We start from the raw sequence: 6306 nt of genomic DNA, 5'->3' as shown, positions 1-6306 counted from the left end.
TCCTTACCAAAATCTCTGTGAAACTTCCGAATTCCATTTTCCAAACTGATTTCCCCTTTGGACTTCATCACAACTTTCCTGCTATCCATTCAACAAATTCATCTGGAGATCCCTCAATGTCTCCGAAAACACAGTCGGCATCTTCTTCCCCCAACACTGGCATGGTCTACATAGTAAGCACGAGCTTTGGAGTGTAGAAATTTGGGCACAAATCCCGGCTCTGCTTTTAAATGGCCATATGACCTAGGTAAACAATTTAACCTTTGAACCTCAGTTTATTACTCAGTAAACAAAAAGACAGTTTTTACCAGTTTCTGCAGTTATTTTCATATGATTGTTTAGTGTATCAAATGTAAAAACTAATGAGAAAGTATCTAGTATGTTTGACATATAGTAATTTCTCAGATTTATTTCCATAATTTTATTTTTCTTTCTCTGGCCCTACCATTTCTCCAGTCTCTCTCTTTATTCAGTATTCCTTTCTGTCTCCTACTAATTTTCACTAACATTGTTTTACCTCAGCCTTTATGATAACTCTCCTGGTCTTGTATTACATAATAGTTTAACTAACTGAATTTCCCATGTCCCTGTCTAAACCATGGGACAGATGACTTTCCTCAAGCATAGAACTGGCCAGTGTTCTCCTTTGTTCAAAATCCTTCAGAAGTGTAGCATTACTCATAAATAAAATCCCAACTCTTAGTTGGCTGGCAGAATTTTAATTTCTGAGCCTCTAATCTATCCTGTTAGGCCAGTGTCTGTCTTCTTGAGGGATGACTGCAGGGCTGCAGCCAAACATGCTCATCCACTTTCCCCCAAACCTGTTCTCACCTTCCTGTGTTGGCCATTGCTTAGACTTCAACTGGGAGAACATCCTCCACATCACCCCCTGATGGATGTCTATTCATTCAGATAACTCCTCTTCTAAGAATTTGTTTTTTTCTGAACACCCATAGGATTTGGTCTCAGTCTAAGCATTGTACAATGGTTAACTATGGTGTCCACTTGACTGGGCCAAGGGCTTCCTGCATATCTAGGTTTGTCTGTATCTGTGAGGGTGTTTCTAGAAGTGATCACTATTTGAACTGGTGGACTGAGTAAAGCAGATGTCTCTCCCCACCCTAGGTGAGCATTAGCCAATCTACTGAGGGGCCCAATAGGACAAAAAGGCAGAGGATTGAATTCTCTCTTGCTCACAGATTGCTTGAGTTGTGATATCAGGTCTTCTCCAGCCTCTGGTTTTCAGGCCTTTGAACTCAAACTGAATTACACCACCAAGTACTGGGTCTCCAGCTTATAGACAGCAGTGTATAAGACTTTTCTGTGTCCATATAGTACAGTGTAAACCAATTCTCATAATAAATCTTTTACTTTCCATATATACATCCTATAAGTTCTGTTTCTCTGAGAAACTCTGACTAATATTGAATGTTTGTTGAAAAGCCTATTTGACAAACATTTTTATAACACTCTAATTTACTCAACCTTTATTACAATTTATCATGCATTCATTCTACAGATGAGAAAACTGAGGCACAGAGAATTATGTAACTCCCTAGGTCGTACAGTTATTAAGTAGCAGACTTGAGATTCCAGCCCAGGATGTGTGGCTGCAAAATTGGTATTATTAGCTATATGTTCTATGCCATGCTGCTTCTTGATTTTAAACATTTTAATATTTTAATGTCTTCCCAACCGTTCTGTTTCTTACTAGTGTACTACTTGCAGTTTTCTACCAAGCCATATATTCTTTAAAAACTTGTTTAATTAATAATAATAATTATTATTATTTTAAAATTTGCTATAGGGTACATGGACTCATGAGAGAGAGAGAGAGAGAGAGAGAGCAAGTTCCCAGGTTTGGTACTTCAACTGTGGTTGGTCATGTGGGAGTCCAGAGCCTGAACCACCAATGCCACCTGCTGGCTCCCAATACATATACTTTAAAAAGTTTAACAAGATGGAACCAGCAGATGGCGTAGTGATTACAACTCATGGCTAACCATGATTCAAGTCCTGGACCTGGCAGCATGAAATCCATGCTGGGCGCATGTGCGTGTGTACCCAAAATTCCAGGAGGAGAAAGGGGGAGAAGAGATTGTGGCATGGCCATCCCCTCTGGAGGGGGATCTCTTACTTTCCCTCGCACTGTTTCTCTCTTCTCCAGTGAGCACACATTCCCTATGGCAAAAACCTTAAGGAAAAAAAATTCTAGAAGATAAAATTTGGCTGGATTGTTGAATCATTTAGCTTTCCCTGCCATGTTTGGATCAGAAAATTGAAACAATGTTTTTCTTAAAAGAGTTCTAGATGAGCTATTTGATAGCTGGTTTAATATATTTATGGGCGAGGTGTTCAAAAAGTTCACAGAAAATGTGTGTTATGAAGAAACTATGCATGAATTTCAAAATGTTTTGCACCAAAATAAACTTGTATTTTTATTACATTTTCCATGAACTTTTGAAGTACCCTTACATATGTCATACATAAAAAGAATAAATTTGCATCACATTAATATGAAATAAGAAAATATATCAGATATTTCTCCATATATTTGCTTATTATATTTCCTTTTAGGACTAATATGACAATATTTTGACTCTGGTTCCATAATTCTTGTATTTCCTTTATGCATGTAGTTCATATACTCAAGATTTTCAAGAAGACAGGATATCTTGCATTAAAGCAGGCCAGGAACATGCCTATGCCTCTAGGCACCTGCTAGTTTCTGGGTGGAAAATAAGTCTGTTTTTCTCACTGTCTGATTTCCAGTGTCTAGCATATTGCCCAGAATACAGCTAGTAAACACATGTTCAAAGAACCATTCTATTTCCTCGTGTTGTTCTAAGTACTCTTAGTAATAAGTTATTTATATGTTAATGTATTCCTTCATGTTTGTTATGATCAGCATTGGTATGGTTCCTAAAGTTGCAATGCAGAGTTCCCTATCTAGTCACTTCCAAAGAAACAAAGGAATGAATCTTTATTTCCCACGTGAGGGCAGCTGAGCATCATAGTAAACAGAGCCCAAGGTGATTACAAAATATATTTAATAGGTCCCCTGACCCTACTTCTCTTCATTCATGCAGACATCCTTTTATTTTTTTTAAGCAGGGATCCAAGTGAGGAGACATATACTCTTTAAGGAAATCCACATATATGCTTTAGGTTCATGTATTACTTTTTGGTGGGAGAGAGCCCACTGATGTTTTTAAAAAAGAATCTACCTTGTTTATCCTTACTTGGCTTTTTAAGTGACAAAAACAGTATGTTCATACTGTAAAAAAATTGAACGGTACAGAGAATTTCAAGTGAAAAAGATCTATAGCACAGAAGTATATCAAGTAATAGATTAGAATTCTTTTTTCTTGGCTTTTCATCCTTTTACATCCTCAATTACCCTTTTCAGTAGGGCATCACAGTGTAATTCTTTTTGGAAACTGACTTTAATAATATACACATACGTATTTCCATATTGGTTTGTATGTACTGACCTACCTTTTTTTAAACTTTATTTTGAAGTCTGTAAAGATTCGCAAAAACCATAAAAAACACATACTCATGTACTTAGAAGTCCTGTGTTTCACCTAATAATATTCTGGATTACTATAGTACAATATCAAATGCAGGAAACTGACATCAGTTCAATCCATGCAGTTTATTGAGATTTCACCAGTTTTACATGTACACGTTTTCGCGCATGTGTGTGTAATTCTATGTAATTGTATCACATGCAGATTTGTTCAGCTACCACCACAAATCAAGGTACAACAGTGAAATACAAGGATCCTTCCTGCTTCTCCTCTTATAAACACATTCCACCCCACCTCCCTACAATCCCTAATCTTTGTCAAGTACTAATCTGGTCTTCATCATTATAATTCTGTTATTTATAGAGTATGATATAAATAGAGTCTTAGGATTTCTAGTCTTTTGAGATTTTATTTTAACTTGGTGTAAATCCCTGGAAGTTCATCCAGGTTGTGAAATATAACAAGAGGTTTTTTTGGTTTGTTCGTTTCCATGCTAGGCAATGTTTTACCATAGGAATGTACAGCAGTTTGGATAGCTATTTAACCACTGAAGGACATCTAAGTTGTTTCCAGTTTGGGGCTATTACTAAATAGCTTATATGAGCATCAGTTTATAAGTTTTTGTGTGAAAATAAGTTTTTATATCTTTTGGATAAATGCCCAACAATACAATCACTGGGTCATATGGTAAGTACATGTATCTTTACATGATACAGAGCTATTAATATTTTGGGGTCCATAGCTTTTCCTTCCTTGAGTGTTTTTTATTAAATAAGTGAGTAGATGGCAGCACAAATCAGCAGTAATAGTTTTGGAAGAAGTGGGGATATGGCGTATGGTCAGGATGTAATTGTTCATTTCATGGTCTCTAGGTAGCTGAAGATTTGTGTCCAAGGCCCATTGATCAGTATTGTATATTGCAAATGCAGAAGGGCAAGACTAACATAAGAAGGACAGACCCTATGCCTTTTAGAAGACTGAATCGACACTTTACATATTATCCTAAAAGCGAGATTGCATCTTGAAATCTGATTTTCCATAACTAGAGTTTTCAACCGATAGTTGAGAGCAAAGTTGAGTTGATCTAAAGAAAGAACACCTTGAGAAAGAAAAAACTTAGCTATATCTGAGATAATTTAACAATTTTTTTCTGCTTTTGTTTCCCATGAGGTATTGGGTTGTCAGAAAAGTCATGACTCATTTTTACATAGAAAAATGGAAAAAGATGTCATGATTTTTCCAAAACCCTAATATTTTTTCCTCTTATACCTTTAACTATCAGTAATTTCTCAGAGAAGAGTGTCTTACAAGAAGGAACAGAGTCTTATCATCTTCGCCTTTTAGAAATCCCACTGTTTCATAGTAGATAATCTCAAAACTTCCAAGGTGTTCATCAACACTTGAAGAAATATTTATGTTTACTTGCCTGGAGCAGGAAATAGGAAGATTTAACCTATCTCTGATGTTGATTAAAATGGAGTGAAAAAGTCAGTCTTACAATTTGCACTATTGCATTACTCCCTGGTGCCCCAGTAAGGCCTATTTTCTGGAGTTAATATTTGGGGGAAAAAAATACCAGTGACACAATACTCCATTTCTTGAACCCTTCACTTTGTGATTTGAGGGCTTTTGAGAAAAATGGAGTAGATAAATAAATTAATTAATTAAGTACATACATAAATACAACTCAATTCTGGCAGTCAACAGAACCACCAGCATAATAGAGGGAAGAACAAGATTAAAATGGGAAAGGGGATGGGAAGGAAAGGGTTTAAAAGGGAAGACAGTGAGGGAAGGTGGTGGGAGAGAGGTCTTGGCCTTAAAGCAAGTCCAGTTTGAAGGAGTGGATGCTGGCAAGGGGAGCTCTCCAGAGGACGAAGGTGTTGGACTCAAGAAGGGCATTACTTTCAGGGTTTTTCTCCCGCTCTGCTCAGGTTGTTCCCCAAGTCATTTTGCCAGTGCTGCTGTCCTTGATCTTACAGGTGGATTTGTCTGATAGACACAGGCCTTCTGGCTCTGACACATCCAGCTCTGGGGTGATCATCATCCAGAAAAGAAAGGGACTGTACTGGCTACCCACAGGGTTCCTCATAGCTTCCTGTTAATGAATTACGAACCTCTCCCAGAGATGAAGGGACTCTCTTAGGTACTCCAGGGTCTGCTGTAGGCTATAGGAGGAGAAAGCTGTTGTTGTTTTGACAGCTTTGTCTTTGTAGTCTCCCTCCCTCTTCAGTGACCAAGTCTTGGGGTCCATAGCTTTTTCACAGATTATCAAAGGAGGCTGTGACTCTAAGAAGGTTGAACAAATTGAAAGACCTAAATGTGGCCTGTAATGCTGTTGATACTTGCTTTAAATTGTCATGTAAGCAGACTTCACTTTCCTCCTTTCTTCTGTTACTCATAGGCACGTCGAACTCAAACTTGAGCAATAGTTCTTTGATTATTTTCCTTATAATCTATAACCTTAGATGTCTCGGCCCGTGGGACAATCGAACAGGCTACCTGAGTGAGAGAGCGGAGGTCTGGAACCAGCACAGTGTCACAACACGGGAGCGACACAGTATCACAGCTCTGAATGGTATACAGTCGCTTGTTTATTGAGGGCCAGAGAACATTCTTATATACACAGCAGGGTGGTAATTGGTTGCCCAATATGTAAATGAAGGATATATTTTGGACCAGTAATTGATTGTTTTGTCAGGGGGGGTGTTAACCAGGGGGTGGAGCTTAGGGCAGATTGCTGTGTGGACCTGATTGAGAAGCTGCTTGTGGA

At 37.9% G+C, this 6306-nt stretch overlaps 1 pseudogene; it reads right to left on the bottom strand.

Annotated features, from left to right (window-relative positions):
* Positions 1-5352: 5352 nt before the first annotated feature.
* On the bottom strand, positions 5353-5625 carry LOC102480935 (protein AF1q-like; annotated as a pseudogene).
* Between the last annotated feature and the right edge of the window lie 681 nt (positions 5626-6306).

The sequence above is a fragment of the Tupaia chinensis genome, unplaced genomic scaffold, assembly GCF_000334495.1.
Source record: "Tupaia chinensis unplaced genomic scaffold, TupChi_1.0 Scaffold138407_1, whole genome shotgun sequence".
Taxonomy (NCBI): Eukaryota; Metazoa; Chordata; class Mammalia; order Scandentia; family Tupaiidae; genus Tupaia; species Tupaia belangeri.
Note: the sequence above shows the minus strand (reverse complement) of the source record. Positions and strands in the feature narration are given on the sequence as shown.